At 52.8% G+C, this 25,803-nt stretch overlaps 1 long non-coding RNA gene across 2 annotated transcripts; it reads right to left on the bottom strand.

Moving 5' to 3' along the window:
* Positions 1 to 4,660: 4,660 nt before the first annotated feature.
* LOC134550664 (uncharacterized) lies at positions 4,661 to 7,069 on the bottom strand. 2 transcript variants are annotated; one of them, XR_010080391.1, is made up of 4 exons: positions 6,934 to 7,063; positions 6,660 to 6,706; positions 6,068 to 6,337; positions 4,661 to 5,010 (listed from the first exon to the last, which is right to left on the bottom strand). It is a non-coding gene; the product is annotated as an uncharacterized LOC134550664 (long non-coding RNA). The 2 variants fall into 2 exon arrangements; XR_010080390.1 differs by having other exon boundaries at positions 4,663 to 5,010; positions 6,660 to 7,069.
* Between the last annotated feature and the right edge of the window lie 18,734 nt (positions 7,070 to 25,803).

Below are 25,803 nucleotides of genomic sequence, written 5' to 3'. Positions count from 1 at the left end.
TCCAGCCCCATCTGCCTTCCCTGAGCACGGCTCATCCTTGGTTTTGCACCTCTGAGTCCTCCATGAAGCTGCAGAGCCACTCTGCCATTAAAAATCGTGAAATCAAATCCAGACAACTTTGGAAAAGGAGATTCAATTCCTGGGAATCAAGCCCAGGGCTCTCAGGAATAACTCCTTGTTTTCCCCTTGACCACGGGGTTATTATTTCAGCTGGCCAGCTCGCTCGGACCAGCCCTGCTCACCCCTCAGCCGTGGTTTTGGCAGGAAAAACTCGCTGTGGGAGCTCCTGGTGGGAGCTCAGCACTCCGAGCCTGGAAGAGCATCAGGGCTTGGGCAGAGCAAGCCTCTGCAGGGAGGTTTTCCTGTTAAATGGCATCAAGTGGCGTTTTCTGCTCAGGGATCACACCCACAAAAGTGCTGCTCTTTCAGGAAGCTCATCCCAGTGGCCCAGTGGAGCCCAAGGCGAGTTCTGGGATTTATCTCCAATCCAGTGTTGGGCTGGAGGGAATTCTCCTCCAGTTTTGCCCCGTGCTTTGCTTGTTGCTGCAATCAGGGCCAGTTTACAAAACACTTATCAGTTTATCAGGCTACTCCTGGAATGTGCCCACAGCCACCCACAGGACTGGGAGCTGCTTTCCAAATCCTTCCTTTCTTCCCTCTCAGGCTTTGCACTTTTGCCTGCAGAACATGCACTGCCCTGCTGAAGTCATAGATTAAATTAATCCTGGAATGGTTTAGGTTGGAAAAGACTTTTAATTCTCCCAGCCCATCCTGTCCCATGAGAGTCACTCAGAGATGGATATTTCATGTAACTTGTCCAGCTCAGGGGCTTCCTGATGGGGCTTTTAAGAGTTTGGCAACCCAGTGGATTTTTATCCCATGAACTTTTCCCATATCCTCACAAACCATCAGCATTCCTAGTGTTCTGTGAGCTCAGCAAGTTAAAGAGGGGCACGTTGAGGACCCACCTTCTTTTGGGTGCTCTCACCTTCATCTGATGCCCGTTTGATTCTGCATCAGCACTAACTGGACACAGCTCTGAATTCCCGAGGCCACCAAGATTCCACAGGCTCCTGTTGCCTTATCCTGGAGTTCCAAGTCACCTTGGGCAAACAGAGGGCTCCTTCCCTGGGAGACCCTGGCACAGGGTGCCCAGAGCAGCTGTGGCTGCCCCTGGATCCCTGGAAGTGTCCAAGACCAGGGCTTGGAGCAGCCTGGGACAGTGGAAGGTGTCCCTGCCATGGCAGGGGGAGGAATGGGATGAGATTTAAGGTCCCTTCCAATTCAAACCATGATTCCATCCTGCCCCATCCCCTCCCTGCTCCTCCACCACTGCCGGGCCCCACAGCTTGTCCCCAAAAGCTGTTTGCACCCCCATGGGTTGGAATTGGAGTGGATTTTGCCCTGGAACTCACATGTCCCTGCCTGCCTCTTCCTCTTCCTCCACCATCTCTTCCAGCAGAGACTTGAGAAGATCTCCTGAGATGCTTGGAATATCCTGGACCTGCAGGAGATCTGTGCATTCCTGGGGGACTTTCATCCATCCAGCATCCCCTCGAGGCTGTCCATGCCTTGCCAGTGCCAGGACACCACGGAGGGGACACGTGAGGGGTGTGGGGACCTTCTGGAGGCCACCACCACTCCTGGGACAGCAGCTCCAGGCCCATGACAGGGCTGTGGACACCAGGGGGAACTTGTGGACCCCCCCAGAGCTGCTGACGAACAGATCTCCACAGGCTGGCCCATAAACTGTTAACACATTAATTAAAAGAAGAAAAAGGAGTTGGTCCCATTAAGCTCCCCATCTGTTTTAATTATCCACTGGAGCTCACAGAAAGCTTTGTACACACTGTAATTGCATAATTAAAACGAACTGTTGGGAGATAGATGGCACTGAGTTGACTGGGGAGAGAAAAGCAGCCCTTGCTCCTGCTCTGCTGTCGCTGAAGAGCATCGTAATTAGAAAGAGACATTATAAAAAACCCCTTTTTGGGCTGAGCTTAGCATTGCACAGCCCCAGCTGACTTCTGAGAGCTTCCCGGGGGTGTTTGTGTCATCTCCACCCCGAGCAGAAGCAGCAGCAGCATCAAACCCCGCTTTGCTGATAGCTGGGATGAAAATTTGCTCCACAAATCCCAAATTTCCAGCCCAGATCAGCACCTGGGTGCAGATACAACCCAACCTCTCCTGCCTTGTGCCCGTGGGTGGGGATCTCAGCAGATCCAAGGGAGTTTGGTTGGCAGCTCCCAAAACCAGGCTCATCCAAAGGGATCACATCCAAAACCCAGCTGGCTGTTCTTGGGCATGGAGCAGGTGGCCTTGTGCTCATGACAGAAGTTTTAAAAATCAAAATATTAGTCTTAAGAAGGGAAAACAACAAGCGTAACAAACTTCCTGTGAAGCAGTGGGAATTCTTCGCATTTTTTTGAAGTTGTCTGTGGGTTGGGGTTTTGGTTTTTTTTATCCTTGTGGTATTGAACTGATATTCTCATGTCTTACAGCTTGTTTTTCCCAGCTTGCTGCTTTTCCACGTTCCCTGCAAACCTAATCTTTGGATTCATACTTTTATTTTTCTTGACATTAAACTTCTGATCCGCGCCGAGAACACACGATGAGGTCATTGCAGTCCTGAAAGCTGGAAAAAGTCCTTCTGCTTCAAAGCCCTCCTGGGACATGCCTCTGACAAGGAGGAGATCCAAACCACAACAGTTCCCGGGGAAAATACGACTCTGGATCAGGCCAGGAGCGAGCTCATGGCAAGGAAAACGCTGGGATGGAACAAAAGCAGAGCCAGCCAGAGCCTCCCAACTTTAAATGTCAGCTCAGAGACACACGGATAACTTGCAAGGGTCTCCTGGAGCCAAGGTAAACTTGGGATAATCTCGGAGCAGCGATGCCCTGGCACCACTTCCACCCTGGCACGGCCCTGATGGATGGTTTCTGTCCCATCCCATCTCCCAGGGGCTGGTATTCTGTCACAAAGCAATTTTCCTGGCAGAGAGGCACGATTCCATCAAACCTGAGGAGTTTTGTGGGAATATGGCTGACCCTCCTCGCCAGGGCATGGTTTGACTTTTCCTTTAGGGACGAACTTCCCTCGCCATGACAAGAGGAGTTATCTCTTTTAATCAGAGCTGGAATAAAGGGCCCAGATTCATCCCAGCTGTCCGGTTTCTCCTTGGAGTTTTGTTTCCTGGCAGATTCCAAGGTGTTTTTGAAGCGAGTTTGCAAACATGGCAGGCAGCAGCTCCAAACATCCAACAACAATCCAAGGCACGGAGAAAAACTCTCCACCTGCAACAGTTCATTTGTGGGCTTCTCATAGAGATGGACACAAGCAAATCCTCTTTTGCAAGTCATGCTTTTCCCATTTCTTTCATCTCCCAGAATTGGGTTTTTTTGGGTTTTTTTCCAGATAAAAAGCTGGTATCAGTTGCTCAGCTGTGCCGAAAAAAATAGAACTGGAGAAGGGAAGGGTTACAAATCCCTGTGGATGTGGCACTTGGGGTGGGCTTGGCAGTGCTGGTTAAAGGCTGGCTCTGATGACCTTAGAGGGCTTTTCCAGCCTTAACTCCTTCAAGTTCCATCATGGATCCTTAGCAGGAGATGCTGGGATCTCCATCCATACAAAACTGTGGAAAACATCACAAATTAAAGCAATAAAATGGAATCATGGCATCAACAGGGGAATTGGAGATGCCCAGTCCTGGATGCAGCCACACACTCCAGGATGGGATCCTGAGGCACCCAGAGGGTGAAACAGCACTTGGTTGGCATTTTCTTGGAAAGCCACTTCTGAATCCCAGCCCATGTGTCCTCTGGAAAACTCCCTGGCCTGGGATTGGGAAGCAAATCTCATGGATGGCTTAGTTGGGATGTGTTTTGCCACAGGCCTAATGCTCTGGAAAATTAGAGTGCAGGTTTCATCTTCTCTCCTTTCTTCTCTCAAGTGTACTCTGGAATTAACTGAGCTCAGTGTTGGTGTGAAATGATTGCAGAACATGCAGAAAATGGACTTTTTAGCCTAAAACTCTCTTTGAGACATTTTGAGAGCACAGTTTGCCAAACCACGGCTCGGCTTTGTTGGCTGTTGTAATGGGAAATCTCTCTTGAGTGTCTCCTACCACGGATGTGATCCATGGTGGCTTTCTCTGGAGAGCAAAATTCACCCCAAATTCACTGCTCAAGGGTCAGAATAGTGAAGCATCTTTTGGGAAATCTCTTCCATCTGGAGAAGGTTTTATTGGGGAAGGTCATCCGTAGTCACCAAAATGCAGTTGCTCCCCTGAATACATGTATAGATGAATATATGAATATAAATTTCCCCAATTCCCACTGAAGTAAAGGAGTTAATAATGCAGAAAGAGGAATAAAGTCAGACTAATGCTGTGAGGGTGGATCAACAAGAATCCCAGAATGGTTTGGGTTGGAAGGCACCTTAAAAATCATCTTGTTCCACCCCTGCCGTGGTCAGGGACACCTTCCACCATCCCAGTTTGCTCCAAACCCTGTCCAGCCTGGCCTTGGACACTTCCAGGGATCCACAGCTTCTCTGGGAAGCTGTGCCACGGCCTCAGCACCCTCACAGGGAAGGATTTTAATGAGGCCCTCAGGATTCTTGCAGGCTTTATTAACTGGGGTGTTGTTTTTTCAATTAACATGAGGGAGCAAAAGAAGCCCAGAGAGATGACTAAATGCGAAAGATCTGGATATTTCTGCTGTAGTGGCCAAGCCAGGAAGGTTCTGGTGTAACCAACGGCGCTCTGGAGTTCTCAAAAAAGAAAAAAAGAAGAAAAAAGGCAAGCCAGATTTTTGAGGGATTTTTATTCCACTATTTTTACAAAAGCTCTGAAAAACTCTTTGTCTGGACCCACCCAGAACCACTCGTGGGACCAGCGCCGGGGTTTTGCTCCTGGCGTCAGCTCCCCGTCCCTTTTGTGCAGCAATTTTTCTTCCCACTGAGGTCACTGCTGAACAGAAAGCGCTGGTTGTTTGGAAGCAGAAAGTTTCCTGCAGAAAAACATCCAAATGAAACATTTCAGCGCTGGGAAACCTTCCCTCCCACCCGCTCTGGCTTTGCTTGGTTCTCCCCGTGGAAAATCCCCGGTGTTGCAAACCCACGGCTCGTCCCTGTCCCCCTGCTCTGTCTGGGATGCACAGAGCACCAGGGCACCTTCCCAGTGCCTATCCCTCCTGCCAAGCACGGCCATGGCGTGTGCTCGGTCACTGATCAGCCTCTGGGAAGCCCAGGGAGGTGGTTTTGATGGAAGTGGAGGTGACACCTTGATTTTCCTTCCCAGGATGAAAGCAGGTGCCTGCCACGCCCAGCAGGTGTCACAGAGGGAATCAGAGACACAGAATCAGTGCCACAGCTCGGGTACCCCTGCACTGAAATTGTCCATCCCCATGGAATGTGGCAGGGGAGGCAATTCCCAGCCCATCTGTTTGCTGGATGATGAGGAGGTGTTTGGGCTGATGGTGGGGCATGGCTCTACTCAGGCTCCAGAGGGGCTGGGGACATTCCAATGTGAAATTCCCACGTGGCACACAGAGCTGTGTGCTCCTCACCCTCAGGACACTTTTCCTGAGCCCCTCTCTGGACACCTCCTCGCTCTGGAGCCCGTTGCAGGTGCATGAGGAGCTGATTCCCCACCTCCATGGTGCTTTGAGCTGTTCTCCCTGGGCTGCACTCACAGGTCACTGCCCAGTCTGGCATGGCCCTGAACTGGTCTGGCTCCTTTCCCTGCTGGGACAGTCCCAGCTCATGGCAGGATTTCTCCTGGCTGTAGATGTCAGGTTGCCATCAAGGAAATCCTGGTTTCCTTCTCTCCAAATGCCTGAGCTGCAGGCAGGACAAATCTCCAGTGCTCTGGATCCACCCCTTATCTACCCCTGGTGTTCCCAAACCTGAGGTTTTCCATCCCCACGTTTGGGCTCTGCTGCTTCACGCCCCATTCTCCTGCCTTGCCTCCTTCTCCTTTTCCATGTCATCCACAACAAAGCAAAGGGAGAGACAGAATCACAGAATCATGGAATGGCTTGGGTTGGAAGGGACCTTGAAGCTCACCTTCTTCACCCTGCCGTGAGCCTGGACATTTTCCACCATCCCAGGCTGCTCCAAACCCCATCCAGCCTGGCCTTGGGCACTGCCAGGGATCCAGGGGCAGCCACAGCTTCTCTGGGCACCCTGTGCCAGGGCCTCACCAATGTCTCCAGGATGTTTCTTATCCAGGATGAGCAGTGCACACGTGGGATCCCACCTGGGCAATCCCAAGCAGTGTGGGTTGTTCCTGGTGAGCTCTTGGCAGCACCGGGGCTCTCAGGCTTGGAAGCAGCTCTGGGACAACAAGGAAAAACACAACATTGATGAAGCTTTCCATGAAAATGGTAACTCCAATCCCAAAGGGCAGCTCCAGCCCCCAGTGTGGCCCTGCCCAGCCATGGGATGGGGTTTAGTGGTGGTTTTAGCTCTAGGTTAACAATGGACTCAAGGATCTTAGAGGTCTTTTCTCAATGATTCCATGATTCTATGAAACAGAACTGGGGATCTCATCCTTCCTGAAAATGTTCGTCTCCATCCCCTGGTACTTCTGTGAAATAGACGTCAGGATCTCACAGGGAAACCTGGAAATCAGACAGAAAACGTAGGGAAAAACTACCTTGGAACGATCTCCTCGACTGTGTTTCCATCATCCTCCCATATCAGCTGCAACACAAAGGACAGGAAAAGTAATAAACTGTTTAAAAAGTCATATTTCAACTTAACTGCCCTTTTCTAATGCTTCAGAACAGCCTGTGCTGGGCTGAGCCAGAGTCTTGGAAGAAAAATGAAGGGTTGTTCTTGCTTGGTCTGAACTGGTTCGTTGAGTCATGCTCTTAGTTAATCCCTGGCATCGGCACAGCACAAAATCCTGCTGGAGGGGAAAAACTCACTCAGGGAAAGTTCAGGCCATTCGTGCTGCTCTGAACGGGGCGAGCAGACAAAGCCTTCTTGTTTCACAGGCGGGGGAGAGCAGGGAGGAAGAGGGAGGCGAGGAAGGGCGAGGGATGGCGGGATGGAGCTGGAGAAGAGGCGGATTTGGGATGCCTGCCCACGGCGTGCTGCACGCCCAGCCCCAGCCAGCCGGGACGCATTTTTCCAATGCTTGAGCTGTGTCAAGGAGAGGCATTCCCTGTGCCAGAGGGGTGCGTGCCTCAGAGGGGCAGGACAAGACACAGCACGGGCTCGGTGGGGTGGGAAGAGCAGGGTTTGGGGAGGAATGTCAGGTCCCTGTTGGTGGCGCAGGGAAAAGGTGGGATGGGAAGAGCAGGGTTTGGGGAAGAACATCAAAATCCTGGAGAAAATACCACTGGTGGCATGGGGAGAAGGTGGGATGGGAAGAGCAGGGTTTGGGGAAGAACATCAAAATCCTGGAGAAGATACCACTGATGGTATGGGGACAAGGTGGGATGGGAAGAGATGTCTGATGCACCAGAGTGGTGGGCAAGCTTTTCCAGGCAGGGAAACCTTTTCCAGGCAGGGAAGGCTTTTCCAGGCAGGGAAGGCTTTTCCAGGCAGGGAAAGCTTTTCCAGGCAGGTTGGTAGATGCTCTGTTGCAGGCAGAGTTTGGAATGTCCCTCCAGAACAGACACAAAGCAATCCCCATGGCAAACACTGCTGGGACACTTTGTGCAAAGCTCTGCTCACCTTGGAGGCCCCTTCCACCCCACCCCATGCCAGGAGAGGTGGTGGGATAGGAATGAAGGATGTTTTTCCACCACACACATCCAGGCTGAGCCGAGCTCCAGCCCCACAGGAGGTCTCAGCAGGTCGGGGCTGTGACAGGACACAGGCACAGCTTCAGGCAGGCCACCACCTCCTCCTCACCTCCACTGCTGTCATCAAAGGGTGGCAGCCAGGTGAACGCCTCTTGCTCTTGCTGGCTGACTTCCAGGGCTCAATTAGGAAGGCAAAACTGGTTAATTAGGGATGCCTCAGAGCTGGCCATCAGGCCAGACGCTGGTGGGTCTCCAGGGAAGATCTCTGAGCTCATGCTCTGGAGGATCACAGCAGCCATCAGCCAAATGTGATCTAATAAGCAAATAAATAATCTGCAAATGAACTGCAGCTCTGACAGGTTCCTGCATTTGCAGTGCCCTGGAACTGCTCAGGGCAGTCAGGTTGGGTAATTCCTCCTGCCTCAAAGTCAAGCTGGTGTTTTGCTCCTCTATGAGGAGCAGATCTGCAAAAGCTGTGGGGGGAAGGGGAATGGGAGCACAGCATCAGGTCAGAGGTTCTCCTGCTCACCCTGGGGAGTGAAATAATTGAATAATTAGTGAATAATTGCTGCCCCTTGGCCCCTCATGCTCCTGGATAAGGGATATTGTTGCCCAGCTCTCCTTTTCTGTCCAGCATCCCATGGGATGAACACATGGGTGAACTCTTGTCTAGGCAGGGGATATGTTCATATTCCATACATTATTATATCCTGTAGAATATCATCTAGCCCATAAAATCATGTTCACTGCACCTTTTATTCTCTTTGCCTCTATACTGTCCCTCTCATCTCAATGTCACCCACCACCTACGTCGGCAGCGACTTCCAGATGAGGCTGGAGACAGAATGAATCATAAAAGTCACTTTGCATTGGCTTGCTCATAGAATATTCCTAACCTTAAATCCTTGCCCAGCTTAAAGTGAGGTTTCCACATTTCAAAGGGGTGTTCTTTTTTAATCCCACCACGCTTCCCAGGTAAGCCTTCCCTGGTTGCCTCTGTCTGGAAATGAGGCCGTGGTGCAGCTGCAGGAGCCCAAATTGTGCTCACAATTTGAGTTTGGATTTAACAGAAGAGAGAGAAAGGAAGGAAACTGAGGGGAAACTCTTGGAAAATGATGAGAGGAGATGACCATGAATCCATCAGGGCTGCACAAGGACAGCTTTGATTCTTCCCTGTGAGGGTTGTAAGGCCCTGGCACAGGGTGCCCAGAGAAGCTGTGGCTGCCCCTGGATCCCTGGCAGTGTCCAAGGCCAGGCTGGATGGGGCTTGGAGCAGCCTGGGACAGTGGAAGGTGTCCCTGCCATGGCAGGGGTTGGCACTGGATGATTTTTAAGGTCCTTTCTAACCCAAACCATTCTGCGGTTCTGTGTAACATCACCTAAGGCTCAGATGGTTGAAGTTGTGTATGGGGGAGAACATCATCCAACCAAATAACCCCCTTTTGTGGGGTAATCCACCTGCAGAGCCAGCTGGGTGGATGAAATCCACCTTTAAATATATGATTTTCTTTAGGTTTGTAATTTAGAGTAGAACAACGCTCTACTTCATGGAGTGGGGGGTTTTTTTTTGGAGGACAGCTGCCTCCTGGGATCTTCCTGCCAGTCTTTAATCCTTTAATGGGAGCTTCATGGATATTCTATGGAGCTTAGGTTTTAACAGCAAGATGAGGAGCCCCTCCCTGCCTTTGTTAAGGCAACATTACACCTGGCCCTGTGATGCTGCCAGTAGAATCCATAGTGGGATCCTTTTTCCCTGCCCATCAGAGCTTAAATTCTTTTTTGTGCCAATTTTCTCTTTTTTCGTGGTCAGCTGCTGGCTCTGTTCAACAGTCCAGCTGCACAAATCTACACCAAAAGGGGGGAAACACCATCCAGCATCTCCCACCTGCAAGGCATTGGGTTTCCTGGGGCTTTTTGCACAGGTAAAAATGAGATTCTGATGCTCTTCGCAGCAAGGAGTGACATGGAGCTGGTCCCTCTGGTTATGTGTCTGCTTTCCTGGGCTTTCCCTGAGCTGAAAATTGCATCCTGCTGCATTTCAACGCTCAGTCACCTATGGAGTGAGCTGCTGGCAGGCTGTGGTGGTGTTTGCAAGGATTTCCAGGGCTTCAGCTTCCTCCTGCTCTTCCCAGAGTATGCCCAGGCTGCTCCTTGGGTTTTGGGGCTATTTGTCAGGAAAAAGGGTTTAAAGAGCTCCTGACACCTCTGTCCTTGCACAGGGCTCCTCTCCTTGCCATGCAGAGCATGGCTGGCTTGGAAAATATCTTGAGTTCTGACTTTTAGAGCAGGGTCAGCATGAAACACCCGCGATCCCCACAAAATGTGGGACAGGAGACCCCGCTACGGCCACCAAATCCCCCTGGGAGGGTGACAGAGGCCACCACCCTGACCAACAGAGCTGTGGAGGGAGATCAGCCAGCCCTGGGAGAAACTCTTGCCGTGGGGTGGCTTAATTACATCCTGGCTGGAGCAGCCCAGGGCCCTTTGATGTGGGGACGTGGCGCAGGTATCTCGCAGAGGAGATGTCTCCACGCCAGCCGCCGTCTAGACTCCAGTGCACAGCTGGGAGGGGGTGACTCAGCCACTCTGCGTCCCCCCCTCCGAGGTGGCTCCGAGTGACAACGGAATGGCAGCCCTGAACGGAGGCCACCACCCCCAGGAACCTGTCAGTGCCCCGGGCACGGGGTGAGCTGCTCCAGGCAGGGCTGGCAGGTTGCTCTGCCTTCCACAGGCTCCCAAATCCACTGCATGGGATGGGTTTTTTTCCTATATTTCAAGTTATCTGTTTGCACGGTAAGAGTTCAAGGCCACATTAAGTTAAGTTGGAGCAACCTGGGCTAGTGGAAGGTGTCCCTGCCCATGGCAGGAGGAAGAAAGGGATGGTTTTGAGGTCCCTTCCAACCCAAACCATCCTGGGATTCCGTGACCTTATGCAATGACCAGCAACACCACCCCAGTACTGGGCATTTGCTCCCCGGTTCCCCAGGCAGGACATGGTCCCACCAGCCAGGGACAACTCACATCCAAGTTCTGCACAGTTTGGGGTGAAATCATGGCTTGATTGGAGCACGGGTGTCACCAAGATAGCTCCTAGCAGGGAGTCGAGCTAATTAAAGTCCGTTTAGGGGAAGGAGCTGCCTTTCTCGTGGCAGGAGGGAGCAACTTCGTGGGCTCTAATAAAGTCAGGGAGGAAAGCATGGACGTGGTCATGGATACAGGGATGCTGCTCCCCTTCAGGGGAGGAACCACTTTGTTCAATTACCTGGAAATGCAGAACATTCCCAGGCTCACAGCAGGGAGGTGTGAGCTGGTGGCACCCCTGCTCTGTAGGGACATCAGCTTTAGGGTCACCACAGCTCCTCCAGCTAAGATCAGGGATGAATCCCACCAGCACTGGCGAGTTCCAGCACAGGGACATAAAGGAAAATACAAAATAAATTAATACATTTTGTTCTGTATTCTTCCTGTTAGGCCTTAAATGTTCTCTGTGTCTCCCATGACCTGGGAGAGTGATCCTGCATCCTTGGGGACCTCTTTTTTGGCTTTCCCAGCTCCCTAAACCACCCTCACAGAGAAGAATTTCTTCCCAGTATCCTATCTGTCATTCCCTCTTGTTGTGTCCCTCCATCCCTTGTCCCATGTCCCTCCCCAGCTCTCCTGGAGCCCTTCAGGCATTGGAAAGGGCTCTGGAGCCTTCGCCTCTCCAGGTGAACACCCCTGGTCTCTCAGCCCTTCCTTTTGGAGAGAAATGTGTTTCCCAAATCCAGAAGACAGGCAGACTGGAGTCCCTCTAAGGCCAGCTCCTGTGCCAGCAGCACCTTCCCTACTCGGTGTTTTTCCCACTTTTGATCTCAAGAGACAAATGGGAACATCTGACAAGCAAATGACACCATTCCCTCCCAGCCCTACCCCACCATGGAACCGCTCCCTCCCAGGTCCTGCACCCGTGACCTTTGGGAAAAGGCCATGGCAGGGGCTGAGCAGAGATTTCATCCCCCAGTCTTGGTGGGCTGCGGGTCTGGTGTCCATGGTTGTTCTCTACAAGCCAACCTTGCAGGAATTCTGCCTTTCCATGATGGGGAAAGGGCTCCCCTTTCCCCCATCCTGCCCTTGGAAGGTTGGCTTAACCCAGATTTCTGTCTCCCACCACTCGCCACTCCCCCGATAAAGATCCGTGTGAAATTTATCTCGCCATCTTTCATTAAAATAAACCAATTAAGCAGCGCCGAGGAGCCTCTGATCCAGGCCAGCTCGGTCAGTTGGTGAATCCCTGTTTCCAAAGCATCTTCCCTCTCTGCTTACCCTCACATCAAAGCAAGCCAGGGACCAGCCCCGTCCTTGGAGCAAAGCCTGTCAAGAGATTGGGGAAACAGCTGACTTAATGCTGAGGAAATTAGTAACCAAATCAGTTCTTAGCCAAACGGCTCCTCTTCTTGATCTTGGGAAAAGTGGTGTTTAAATTCTCGATCTCATGGTTTTAGACTCAGGAAATGTGATTACACATCTGTCATTATTTTACTCTTCTGCGTTGATGGGTCATATTAAACAAACCACATTCCTGCATCGCTTAGTAATCTCTGCTGTTCCCTTTCCTTGCCGAGGAGACAAGTCCCAGCTTGACATCCCCGTCCCTGTTGATCACAGCTCTGCTGTGAACCAACCGGCAGAGCCGTGCTGGCACCAGCCTCAGGAGCGCTCGCACCTCCGACCTCTTTTCTCCAGCTTCCCACAGCTTTGCAGCCCCCTCTTCTCCTAAACAACAACGTTTGGTGAGGAGCAGGAGATCCACGCCCTGCTGAGATCCATGTGTTTCTCGGAAAGGTGGTCCGGCCTTCCCCCGTCTCCCACCGAGCAGGTAAGAACATGCACTCTGGGCTTGGACACCAGTCAAAAAGGGTAGGTCCTTCCAAGCAGAGCACAATTCCCAGGGATCCCGGGGCCTCACCACCCCAGGAGGCTCCTGCGGGATGGGCTCCCAGCGGCCACGCAAGAGGAACCTGCCCTGAAAAGCGCCACCTCTGCAAGGACACTGAGCTTTTCTCTTGGTGGCTTTATGTTCCAGCTGTGCTGAGAGAACCCCGAGCTCGCCATGGAGCTGCTGGAGGAACCTGACTCTTAGATGTTCCCAGCACCAGGTAGGAAAATGAGGGCCTGTTTCAATGGTGTTGGGGATGGGAGTGGTGGGGCAGGTACTGGTGGGGACGTTGGAGATGTGGGGCTGTGGTGTCGACTGAGAGGAGCCTCCCCAGGTGTTTCATGGCTTGTGAAATCCTTCCTACCTGCTGGAAACTCAGCAGAGGATCTCAGGGAAATCATGGTGTCAGAAAGCTTTGCCTTTTCCTACTGAGAATGGTTGGCCAAGCATTGGCAGCCGTGCTCCCTGTGGCTGTGTTTTTCCTTTATCATGGCATTTTGGCACAAGAGCTGTGCCAGGAACAGTAAAGATTCCTGGGAATTCTTGTGGAGGATGGTATGATCTTGGGAAAACCCCGAGCTCCCTGTGCAATGCGGTTTGCTTGGAGCTTGGCTTTTCCCTTGGATTTGTTGGTGTGATTTGCCTGCACCAAGCCCAGATCTGTCCCATCCTGGCAGCTGCCAGAGGTGGAAGGGTTGGAATGCATGGGATGTGCTCCTTGTCAGCAAACCCACCATGTTTGTGCTGGACTGATTCCCATGGGAGAAGCGAGGCTGGCGCCCTGTTCTTGTCAAAGATGAATCCATTTGGTTAAAAACAGCTCCTTTTGTTCTCTGCCATGTGAGTTTTCCTCCACCAGCCCCTACAGGACGAGAAGGGAAGGTCCTGGTGAAGTGGGGTTGAAGAGGAATGGTGGTGGGAGTGGAAGGGTAAGGCTGGGCGTGGGCAGGGCACCACTCCTTGCTGTGGGAGGCTGGGTGAGGTCCTGGGGGCACCTCTGCTCCCACCCTGCACCCGGCAGCTGGGAGGGATCCAGTTCCCTTGGCACAGGGTATCCAGGGCTCCATCTCCCACAGCCACCCACCCAAGGGTGCTTTGGGCAGTGGGTGCAGTGCTCTGCCTTCAGGTCCTGGAGCCTGTTGCTTCCAAGCTTCCATAACCTGAGGAATGAGCTGGGATTGCTGAATTCCGAGCTGCCTGTAGCCTTTGGGGTTTTATATATGTGTATGGCAGGTGTTCTTTGGGTGTTTTTGGCAGGGATCCCCTCTGGACTGCGTTGGGTCACACAGTTTGGGGACAAGGGCTCAGGAGCGCTTCATGTTTCATGGCTGATCTTCCCTGATTTGAAATCATCTGCAAGGTTGATGTTGGCACAGATACTGTCAGACTGCTGGAGCGAGTCCAGAGGAGGCCATGAAGGTGCTCCAAGGCTCTGGAGACCTGGGGGTGTCTGGCCTGGAGAAGAAAAGGCTCCAGGGAGAGCTCAGAGCCTCTTCCAGGGTCCAAAGGGGCTCCAGGAGAGTTGGAGACAGACTGGGGACAAGGGCTGGAGGGGCAGGACACAGGGAATGGATCCCACTGCCAGAGGGCAGGGATGGATGGGAGACTGGGAAGGAATTCTTGGCTGTGAGGGTGGTGAGGCCCCGGCACAGGGTGCCCAAAGAAGCTGTGGCTGCTCCTGGATCCCTGGAAGTGTCCAAGGCCAGGTTGGACAAGTCTTGGAGCAGCCTGGGATGGTGGAAAGGGATGGAACATGATGATCTTTAAAGTCCCTTCCAAACCCAAACCATTCCATGACTCCATGAAACTTCTCTGGACCCGGTGGAACACAGGACCAGGCTCTCTTGGCAAGCAGAGCAGCTTGGGAGGAGCGTCTGAAGGACAGCTCTTTTTAAACAATTAAGAGCTTCTCCAGCTCATTTCCTTCAATGCCCTCACAGAGCAAATCAGCTTAATTAGCAGTCTTAGTGAATAATTAATTTTCTCACAGGTTTTTTTGATAGCTTCTTTAAAGCAAGTGGGCTCGAGCTGCCACTGAGCAGCTCCTGGCATGACCACGGCTCAGTCCTTTGGCTGGAGCCTGCAGACCCCAAGGCCAATTTATTCCCTTATGGGCAGGGGAAATGGCAAAAAATGGCACAAGAAGGGACCAGTGGTATGGAGAAGTTTTCCTCCCACTATCCCATGGAGATAGATGCAACCTGTCGATGTCCTAGCAAAGCACTGATGTGTGGCCCCAAAACCTGCTGCCCAGCCAGCTGACAGAGAGAGGTTTGAAGCTCCAAAGCCATAAAAATCAGGTTTATTTTCAGCTTTGCCTCTGCTTTTAATGACAGGAGGGTCTGCCGTTGTTTAGACCTGAGTGGAGAGACTTTAATTACTACTTTGGTGCCAAGGATGTAAATATGGACTCGGGGAAGCAGCGAGGGTTATTAAAGAGAAAAGGCTGTAATTGCTGGGCCCCTCCCTCTCCATCAGATTTTCCTCTCGCTCCGGTTTGGAGAGGACCGGCTGATCCAGTCAGGCTGTCTCTGGCCAGGGGTTGCAGGCTCTCCCTGAGGAAGGGGAATATCCAGCAGCACCCACCCAAGTCAGGATGGAGTCGCCTTTATCCGGGCAGAAAAGCTTTGTGGAATTTAGCACAGGTTTTAGCACGGCCACCCAGAGATGTTTGCAGTGTGAGGAGCAGGGCAGGCTTTTTGGGTGGGTTTTCCCTGGGGAGATTTTTTGCCGTGGAAGAAACTCCCAGCCCAGCTGCAAACAGCCTCTCTCGGATGCAAACACTCCCATGGCTTCTTTTTTTTTTTTTTAACTCGTATCTTTGATTTCATTTAATAATGGATGAATTATCAGAAATATGTGCTGGCAGGCAGCCCGGGTTTTGTCAGGAGGCAAACGACTTCAGGAACGCGTCGGTTGAAAATATTTTGAAAAAGAAAAAAGGAAGCGAGAACAAATAAAATTTTAAAAAAAAGAAAGTCGGTCTATGCAAAAGCCTCCGGGGGTGGGAAGAAAACCCAAGCTGACTGCAGGACTTTTTTTCTCTCCCTTTTTCCTTCATGCCTGTGCTGAGGATTTGTCTCACTGCACTCATGTCTCTCCAAGAGCACACTGTCACTTCTGTGGGGTGGAGGGGGAATAGCCGGGCTCTGTCCCCTCTGGAGGAGCCTGATCTCCTCCAAAAACTTTGGCACAGCCTCTTGGAAGCGGGGGAGCAGGGATGTGCTGCTCCTGACCCCATCTCAGGCCGTGCACCCAAATCCCCATCCTCGCTCCACGGCTGTGCCCGTCCCCGTGGCAGCACCGCAGGGAGCAGGGCCCGGGTGCCATGGGGGACTTTTGGAGCGTGTGGGGTGAAGCAATCCTCCCTGCCCAGTCATCGGGCAGGAACGGGGCGAAGCCGGGGCGAGCAGGGGCCGGGGGAAGGCAGCGCCTCCCCGGCAGCCTGCACCGACACGCCGGGCCCGGCACGGCCTCCCCGCGGGGCCTGCTCCTTCCTGCCACCCCTGCAAAGCCACCCCAGCACGGCCGGGCAGGGAACGCAGCGAGGGCAGCACCGAGGAGGAGGATCTGGGGATGGTGGTGGGTGAGAAGATCAGTGTGAGGTGCCCGTGTGAGCTGGGAGCCCAAAAACTGATGGGGTGCTGGGCTGACCCCACAGCCTGGGCAGCAGGGAACAGGGGATCACCTCCTCTGATCCCCTCAGGTGAGACCCCAGCTGCAGAGCTGCCTCTGGCATCCTAATTTATAACATCCAGCATCACAAAGATGTGGAACTGCTGGAGCGAGTCCAGAGAAAGTCATGGGGTCTGAGGGTTGGAGCCCCTCTGCTCTGGAGCCAGGCTGGGAGAGCTGGGAATGTTCCCCTGGAGAAGGGAAGAATCCAGGGAGAGCTCAGAGCCCCTGGCAGGGCCTGAAGGGGCTCCAGGAGAGCTGGAGAGGGACTGGGGACAAGGGCTGGAGGGACAGGACACAGGGAATGGCTTCACTCAGATCAGGGTTAGGTGGGATATTGGGAAGAAATTCTTCCCTGTCAGGGAGGTGAGGCCCTGGCACAGGGTGCCCAGAGAAGCTGTGGCTGCCCCTGGATCCCTGGAAGTGTCCAAGTCTGGGTTGGACAGGGCTTGGAGCAGCCTGGGACAGTGGAAGGAGTCCCTGCCTGTGGCGGTGTGTGAAATTTAGTTTATTAAGTTTGTTATATGTTCCTTTGTTTCCTCGTCCCTTGTCACGGTGACCCGGGCTGACCGTGCGTGGAGACGCTGAGGTCTCGAAACACAGCACCGTGACACCTGCCCATGGCAGGGGTTGGAATGAGATGATTTAAAGTCCTTTCCAACACAAACCATTTTGGGATTCTATGACTCCATGATTCCTTTGGTCATCCTGCTGGCTCTGGACATTTTTGACGGCTTTGGGATTCATGTGAGGGATCCCAACAGTGGTTGCAACATCACCTCCTCCCACAGCCACGGTTGCTTTGCCTCGACGGAGGAGGATTTCCCACCTGTCCTGCATTGGCCTGATTTTAAGATGGAAATGGAGAGACAGGGAATTGCATGTTAAAAGTCTGACTCCATTTCAGCTGTTTGCTCCAGCTGGTGAATTTAGCTTTGTTTCCCTCTAGAGAGCGATTTCTCCAAAGAAAGCAAAGCCCACATGGAGAAGGTCCCTGAGGTCCCTGCTCGGCCCTGGCAGGTTTGGGATCAGTCCCTGTGTCCTGGCAGCGTGGCTGAGGCAGGAGATGCTCCTGAGCCAGATCCCATCCCACTCCTCTAGCCTGAGTCAGAGTGAGTCAGCCCTCTGGATTGCTCTCCTGCTGCCCCGAGCCAGCGCAGCATATTTATTAGTTAATTAGTTTGCATTTCCTCCTCCTCTCTTCCCTTCACAGCAAGCCCTCTCCCGCATCTTTCCTGCAATGCAAACTTCGGGGACCTCCATCCCATCAACATCCCCAGCACCCTCTCCCAAAAACACCACCCCTCCTGCAGAGAGGTCCCCTGTCCCTGCAGTGGGTGGCAGGGGGGACCCACGCTGCTCCCAGCAGAAGATCCAGGGTCCATCCCAACCTCTCCCTACTAAGACCCAATTTTAGCCCCAAATGTGAGGATTGAAGTTCTTTTCCTGGCTGTTTTTCCCGGCAGAGGAGCTGGCGTGCCCCGTGACACAAGAAGGGTGCAGGCTGTGATTGTGACATCCCAGGGAGTCGTTAGCAGAGGGGGAAGTGTGCTGAGGACTGCAGGGAGCAGGAGGAATTCTTGGTGGTTTGCAAACTGTCCCCAGGGCTGGTTTTGCTCCGTATCCATGCTCTTCATAGACTCATGGAATCCCAGGATGGTTTGGGTGGGAAGGGATCCAGTTCCAACCCCTGCCATGGGCAGGGATGTCACTCACCAGATCAGGATCCTCCATCTCTGCTTCCCAGAGTTTCATCCCTTAGGGAAGTGGCTGAGCTGGGTCCCACAGCCTGGCTGAGCCCAGCTTTGACCTCACCACAAAAACCTGGAATTTAGCTGGAAATCTGGAATTTAACTGAAATCCTGATAAAAAACCAGGGCTGCCTAAAAAACCTGCAACCGCTCCGGATGCAGGAATGAAGGTGGAAATGGAGATAGGAAAAGGAACAGGGCTTGTGGATAGGAACAGGCGTAGGGAGCAGGGTAGAGATGGGAAAAGGAACAGGGATGGAAACGGGAATGGGGATAGGGATGGGAATAGGGACAGAGACAAACATAAGGATAGAGATGAGCACAGAGAAGAGGATGGGAACGGTGACAGAAACAGGGATGAAAATGGTGACAGGAATGGGGATGGGAACAAGGATAAGGATGGGGATAGGAATGGGGACAGGAACGAGCATAGGGATGGGAATCTGATGGGAACCAGGACAAGGATGGGGATGGAGAGAGGGAAGGCACAGAAAGGGAAAGGGAGCAGCCTCGCTCCCGCCGGCTCAGCCAGCTCAGGTAATGAGCAGCTCCCCTGCCCTCGGCTGCCCCGCCTGGGTGGGGAGGGGTTCTCCAGCACTGAGGGCTTGCAAGCGAGGCGCCAGAAAGCAGACGGGAAGGAGCAGGTGATTTTTTTATCCCAGTGAACTCAGCGCTGCCATTTCACTTGGAAAACTCATGGATGATCCTGCTGTTTCCTCGCACTCTTTGTTCTTCCTCATCCTGTTTCCCACAAGAGAAATGGGGAGGCCTGGAGGAGCTGGGCAGCTTTAATGGGGCACGCTGGGTCTGATAGGAATCAGGTCCAGCTCTATCTCATCTCTGCTGGAGAAAAAAAATCTCATTTTCTTTGGCTTTGCTGACTAAAGTTTAATTACTTTGAATGCAAATGATTCATCAAAGGAACACAGATTTATTTTTTTGTGAGAAGTTCATGTGTAGCCTGGAAAGGAAAGTGTTTATTGAAGTGTTCTCTGAGCAGGATCTGCTCAGCATCAGGCAAAGCCTTTGGGCAGAAACAAGGAAAAAATTACTTTTGCTCTGTTCCCAACTCTCTTTCCCTTCCCTGAAAGTTCTCCCTGAGCACTTGACAGCATCACACAGCCCATTGCACAAGTGACTTATATTTTCCTGCTCTCCAGGTCTGCAAACCCATCTCTGGCAATTGTCCAGATGGGGGGAAAAATGGGGCCTTTGCTGGTTTTCCATGTTCTTTGTGTGAGTTCATATTCTGGGAGATCTGATTGCAAAACCAGTCCTGGAGTCAGGGAGACAGAATTCCAGGCAGGTGTTCTCACTGCTTTTGGGGAGACTCTTCTTTCCTTTTGGGGTGTGTAATTCCTTTATCTTGCTTATCTTTCCTGGAGGTGCCTCTATAAGCCCAGAGCAAGCCTTGCTGGGCAGCCAGCAGAGTTAGCAGGGCTGACAGGAACTATCTGGTCCCCCAAAATTAAAGGGCACGGCAATGTGGGAACACAGCTTGGAGTGCCAGTAGCTTGTGCTATGAAAAATCACCTCAGCGTTGTATCCTGATGGGTTTAAAGCAGGTAAATGGCTGAGGAGGGGTTGCCACCACCATGGCTTTAATTTGCAATCCCAAGGGAGCTGATCCTGCTGGGATGGGGCTGTGGAGGGGAAAGGAATCTCTGCACAATTCCCCCCTGTGAAAACCCCTGGAAACAGAAGACAAAATGATGCCGTGCTTCTTGCCCTTCCCAAAAATAACCCCAAAATCCTCTGGAACACCATGGGTGAACCCTCTGCTGCTTTTCCTCATTCTCCTGCAGATGTTTGCAGCAATGAGGTGCTCAAGGGCAGCCAAATTCCCCCCAAAACCCCAACCTGGGGAATGGGGCCCGTGGATGCAGCAACACAAGGGTGCTGGAGAGCCTCAGGGTGAGGGGCAGCCGTGCACCCCACCCACCCAGGAATCAGACAGTTCCAAGAGCAGATAAAAGGGATTGGGGCTGGCTGCCTGCCCATGGAAAATCCCAGCCCCATCTTCTCACCTGGAGCTGTTTGCAGAGTCTTCTCCCCCATTAGCATGAGCAAGGCTGCCTCGGTGCAGCGCTGCCTTCGATCCCGCTCGGCTGCTGCTCCTGTTGGGATCTGAGGCTGTCTTTAATGTCCTTCCCTCCTTGCCCGTGGCACCTGGGGCAGGCCCAGCCTGGCATGTCCTGGCCATGGGCAGACAGACTCAGTCTGTCCCAGTCCCAGTGGCCTTTCATCCCCTGGGCACCGGCGGCCCCAGCCCTGCCCCGCAGCCGTCGCACCCATCCCGTGGGTCAGCCAGGGGAATTCCCCAGCCAGCCATTCCCTGGGCTGTCCACCCATGCTGGGTGCTGTGGGAGTGACCCTTTGGCACTCCTGAACACCCACTTCCCCAGCTCATAGCAAAAAATGAAATAAAATACATCATCCAAGCCCCCAAACACCGCTGCGCTTCGCAAACGCATCAAAATATTTGATCTGCAGGTGTTTGGAACCCATTTGCATGATGCAAAGATATTATTAATTGCCAATTAGTAGTCAAACAGCACTAATGGCACCTGGCACAGGGAGGGCATGCGCAGCTGGGCCTCTGCAACTGGAAAAACACCCAGCCCTGTGTAATTAAATGTCTTCTGCAGGCTCACCCCACCCGGCTGGCCTGGGCACTTGTGTGGGAAGCTTCCCACGCCACTGGGCTGGGGCACTGCTGGGCTGGGGCAGCTCCAGGATGGAATTCTGCTGGTCTCACAGATGTGTCCTCCTTTCCTGGGATGGCTGGGGAGGAAATGATCTCTCCCTGGCGTGTGGAAGGAGCAGCACGATTCCAGGAGCTGGTAGGAGCAATCCCTGCACAGGGTAATTGGGGTGTCTGAGGGGTGAGATGTGGCTCAGGCTTAGGTTTAGGCTGGGTGTGAAGCCTAGCTCAAGGGAGGGCAGGCCTGGTGTTCTTCACGCAACAGCTTGAGATCCAGCCCTCTCATAAACACAGCCATGGGAATGTGGTAAATCCAAGCTGGCTCTGCAGGTGGGGTTGTTTGCTGAGCTCGGAGATGGAGGGATGGAAAAGGCTTTTTGTGCCTTGGAAACTGGCCTGATTGTACCTGAAAACCAGGGATTTATACTTGGAAAAAGAAACTCTGAGCGTTATTTTCCCTACTTGGTTCAGCTGATTGCCTCCTAGGAGCACTGGCTGGGCAGACCCATGTCTGCAGCAGCATTCCATGTTCCTGAGGAACTGGAAAAGCCTCAGGCACAGGGAATGTTGCTGTAAAGAGGGGAAAATCCCCGCTGTGGGTGAGGGTGGATGAGGAGGTGGCAGCAGCCCTCATCCAGGGGCAGTTGCCCTGGCAGAGCCTGTGCCAGGCACAGGAGTCCTGGCTGCTCCAGGGAGTGATGCTCCAGCTCTTTCCTCGCATACAGAGCACAAAGTTGGGGACTTTGTGATTTTTTTTTAAGTTTTATTTGGGGGGGATTTTTGGTTTGGGGGTGATGAGCCAAGCAGTTGGGCTTGAGGAAGCCCTGGGGACCTCCAGGCTCTCCAGAACACCACAGGGCTGGAGAGACTCCTGAATTCCTGCTCTGAGAACCCAAATCTTTGTTTTCTTCAAGGCAGAATCTTTCTGTGGCATAAAAAAGAAAAACAACAAACTTGCTCCAAGTGTATGCTGAGGGTTTGTGGAAATAGGGGTGTGGGATGTGCTGCTACATCCAATGGGAAGATTTTGGGGTGTAAATGGATTCAAACTGCCAGAGGCCAGGGTTAGATGGGATATTGGGAAAGAATTCCTGGCTGAGAGGGTGGGCAGGCCCTGGCACAGGGTGTCCAGAGCAGCTGTGGCTGCCCCTGGATCCCTGGAAGTGTCCAAGGCCAGGCTGGACAGGGCTTGGAGCAGCCTGGGACAGTGGGAGGTGTCCCTGCCATGACAGGGATGGCACTGGATGAGCTTTAAGGTCCTTCCAACCCAAACCATTCTGGGATTCCATAAGTCAGGGGAGCTGGCTGGGGGGGCTGGATTAGCTGGGATGGCTGGGTTTGGGGACTCCTCTCTGCAAAGCACCAAAACTGGAGAATCCCTTCAGAACAAGGGGTCTAAGGGCTGAGTTTGCACCAGGAAAGGGGCAAAGGGAGTGTCCTAGGCTGCAGAAAATCATGGCTGGAGAGGGAGGCCTCTGTCCCTGGATGCTGCTTTGGAGCAGGATGGGATCTGCAGTGAGCCAGGATTGGGTTTATTGGATGGGATGACACAGCAGGACCCCGGTCCCTCTGCAAAAATTAAATTAATTTGAAATAGAGCAAGTGCTGATGGAGCAATTGGGAATGGTGCTCTAAGCAGGGTATCAGTGGGGTGACACTTTCCCAGTGTTTTCCTGCGATGCCCACAGCATCCTTCACCTCTTTCCTTCATTCAGAAAAGGCCTTGGGTAAAGAAATGCTGGCACAGGGCAGAGTTGTGCAAATACGAAGTGGGCAAGGGCTGAACAAGGCACACCTGGGATTTCTCCCTCACTGCCCATCACCAGCTTCCAGGTGCTTTATTTTCAGTATTTTCTTTATTTAAAAAAATAAAATCATTAGAAATAATCTCCTGGGATGGATGGATGAGAGTCAGGGCTCTGCATTTCATGCCCCTGCAGTAATGGGTGTCAGGGATCTCTTTTAAACCTCTGTTTTCCAGGGCTTTATATTTGGATCATAAAAATTCAGAGGAGAGAGGAAGGAAAAAAGGAATCACATAAAAGGAGGCCATAGCCACAGCTGCATTTGGTTTATTGTGCTCACAGAGCTCATAAACAGCTTGGGTTGGGAAGTGGAGAGGGCCAGGTCCAGCTGCTGTGGGATGTTTGGGGTAGGAACCCAGGGATTTTGAGGGTGCCATGAAAATGTGAGCTCATGGGGGACTGGAATGAGGTTTTGGGGATTTGGGCTTGCCTTGATAACGCCCTGCCCATGGACAAAGGTCCTGCCAGGGATGGAGGGGAGGGCTGCTGCACCCATGGGGGGCGTGGGACCCCAAAATGGGGTAGAATCCTAAAATCTCAGAATTATTTGGATTGGAAGGGACCTTCAAGACCATCCAGTTCCAACCCCCCTGACATGGGCAGGGACTCATTCCACTGTCCCAGGCTGCTCCAGGCCCCATCCAACCTGGCCTTGGACACTTCCAGGGATGGGGCAGAGGTTTGGGAACTTCCGGAGCAGCAAGGGACATTTTTGGAGTGTCCCCAAAGCTGTGATTTGCCTCCCTCCTGCCTTGCACTGACTCCCAGACGCAGCCCTGGGGAAGGCTGAGCCGGCTCCTTCCCACCCAGTTTGCTTTAATGAAGTAGTGCTTGGGCTTCTTGGCTTCTCCAGACCCTGGAAAGGGAGGGAGGGGTCTAAACATTGAGAAAATTCCCTCCTGGAAGTGCAGGGGTCAGCACTATGTCAGCTCCTCCATCCACAGGGTGCCACACCACCCACGGGGGGGTGCCTTGGGAACCGTGAACACCCCAGGAGCTCCCATCCTCCAGGATGAAAATGATCTCTTCCTCCCTGGGCAGGCTGGTCTGGGGCTCATCCCCGAGCCTGACCTGGCCTTGGTGTCCCCTCAGCCCATTCAGGCATCCTGCACATCCCAGACACGAGGGAATGATGTAATTTCAGGGCCACGTTTTCCAAAAATTCAATTTGGCAATGGTCTGGGAGACAACATTCTTCCAGGAGGGGCTTTACCAGCTTCCCAAGGGATAAACACTTCTGGAGCAGGATAACCCTGCTGGGTGGAAGCTGAGGGTGACATTTTCACCATTCAAACACATCCTTTCCCCTGTGCCATGGACTGGGAGCAGCGTGTGGAGCTGGCAGGGGGAGGCAGCTGGAGATGCCACAGCTGCTCCTTCTCAGGGAAGACAACTTTCCCTTCCTCTGGGAAAAGTTTCCACTGAAAGTTGCCCTTCAGACCAAAACAAAACCATCCTTTTTCCTGCTGCAGAGAAGGGAGGGAGGGCAGTGGGATCATGGAATCCCAGAATGGTTTGGATTGGAAGGGACCCTTAAGACCATCTCATTCCAAACCCCTGCCATGGGCAGGGAAACTTTCCCCTAGCTCAGGTTTTATCTATAAATGACCAAATGCTCTCTAGACATAAATAAAAATGTATATCCACATACCCACAGGCTTTCCCTGCCAAAGGAGCACCCCAAAATCCTGCCTGGAAAAATACCCTGCAATAATGCACCGTGGTTTTGCAAGCACTCAAATGCCTTTGCTCACTTACAGGTTTACAAGAATATTCCTGATATTAACTCACAGCTAAATAAGCAAATAAACACATGAGTAAAGTGTTTGCTGCAACAGCAGGGAGATATTCCCAATCCATGACTAAAGCTGTGGGGTTTCAAGGCTTTTTGGGACATGATGCCAGCTCCAGACTGTCCCATGGGTGCCAGAGCACTCAGTGGTGACACCTCTCCAGTGAGATTCCCCAGGGAACCAGGCTGGGATAAAACCCAGCCAAAGCCTGTGGCTGTTTCAGAGCTGGTGTCCAGTGCTGCTTCACTGGGCAGCCCCAAAAATGGGTTTTTTAGCCTTGGGGGGTGATGGAGTGTTGTAATTTAAATTTTGGGGAATGCAATCCCACAATGGAGCAGAGGGGGATCCCCTTGGGGTGGGATGGAATGAGGGAGGGGGAAGGAGAAGCTCTGGGAGAAGTGGGGAGAAAAAAGGGGGTGGGTGGCCACAGTGGAGGGATGAAGGGATATGGGACCACAGCAATGTGCCTGGGGAGCTCAGGAATCCAGGGAGCTCGGGGACCTGGGGAGCTTGGAGAGCCCAAGAACTTGGGGTCCTGGGAAGCTCAGGGACACAGGGAATTTAAGGCCCTGAGAACTTGGGGTCCCTGGGAGCTCAGGGACACAGGGAGCTCAGAGACCCTGAGAACTTGGGGTTCCTGGGAGCTCAGGGACACAGGGAATTTAAGACCCTGAGAACTTGGGGTCCTGGGGAGCTCAGGGACACAGGGAATTTGGACACCCCAAGAACTTGAGGTCCTGGAGAGCTCAGGGACACAGGGAATTTGAGGCCCTGAGAACTTGGGGTCCCTGGGATCTCAGGGACACGGGGAGCTCAGAGATCCCAAGAACTTGAGGTCCTGGGGAGCTCAGGGACACAGGGAATTTGAGACCCTGAGAACTTGGGGTTCCTGGGAGCTCAGGGACACAGGGAATTTGGACACCCTGAGAATGTGGGGTCCTGGGGAGCTCAGGGACACAGGGAATTTGGACACCCTGAGAACTTGGGGTCCCTGGGAGCTGAGGGACACGGGGAGCTCAGAGATCCCAAGAACTTGGGGTCCTGGGGAGCTCAGGGACACAGGGAATTTGAGGCCCTGAGAACTTGGGGTCCTGGGGAGCTCAGGGACACAGGGAATTTGGACACCCCAAGAATCTGGGGTTCCTGGGAGCTCAGCTGCAGCTGTGTGGCTCCTGTGTGCCGTTGATAAACACAGAGGGATTAACGAGCTATTTGTGGGAGCCCATTAGACAAATATTAGCCCAGCTATGGATCCTCCTGGAGGCCGCCTCTGTCCATTTCACAAAAATCAATTCGCCTTTGGGCGGGCGTGGAGAGACGCCGCGGCGGCTTCAAAAAGCAGAGGAATTGCACAAATCCTGCCCGGCAGCACCTTTGGAACCCCTCCAAAGGGGGGTGTGAG

This window comes from Prinia subflava, chromosome 5, assembly GCF_021018805.1.
Source record: "Prinia subflava isolate CZ2003 ecotype Zambia chromosome 5, Cam_Psub_1.2, whole genome shotgun sequence".
Lineage (NCBI taxonomy): Eukaryota > Metazoa > Chordata > Aves > Passeriformes > Cisticolidae > Prinia > Prinia subflava.
The sequence above is the reverse complement of the archived record's forward strand: the minus strand, read 5'-3'. Positions and strand labels throughout refer to the sequence as shown.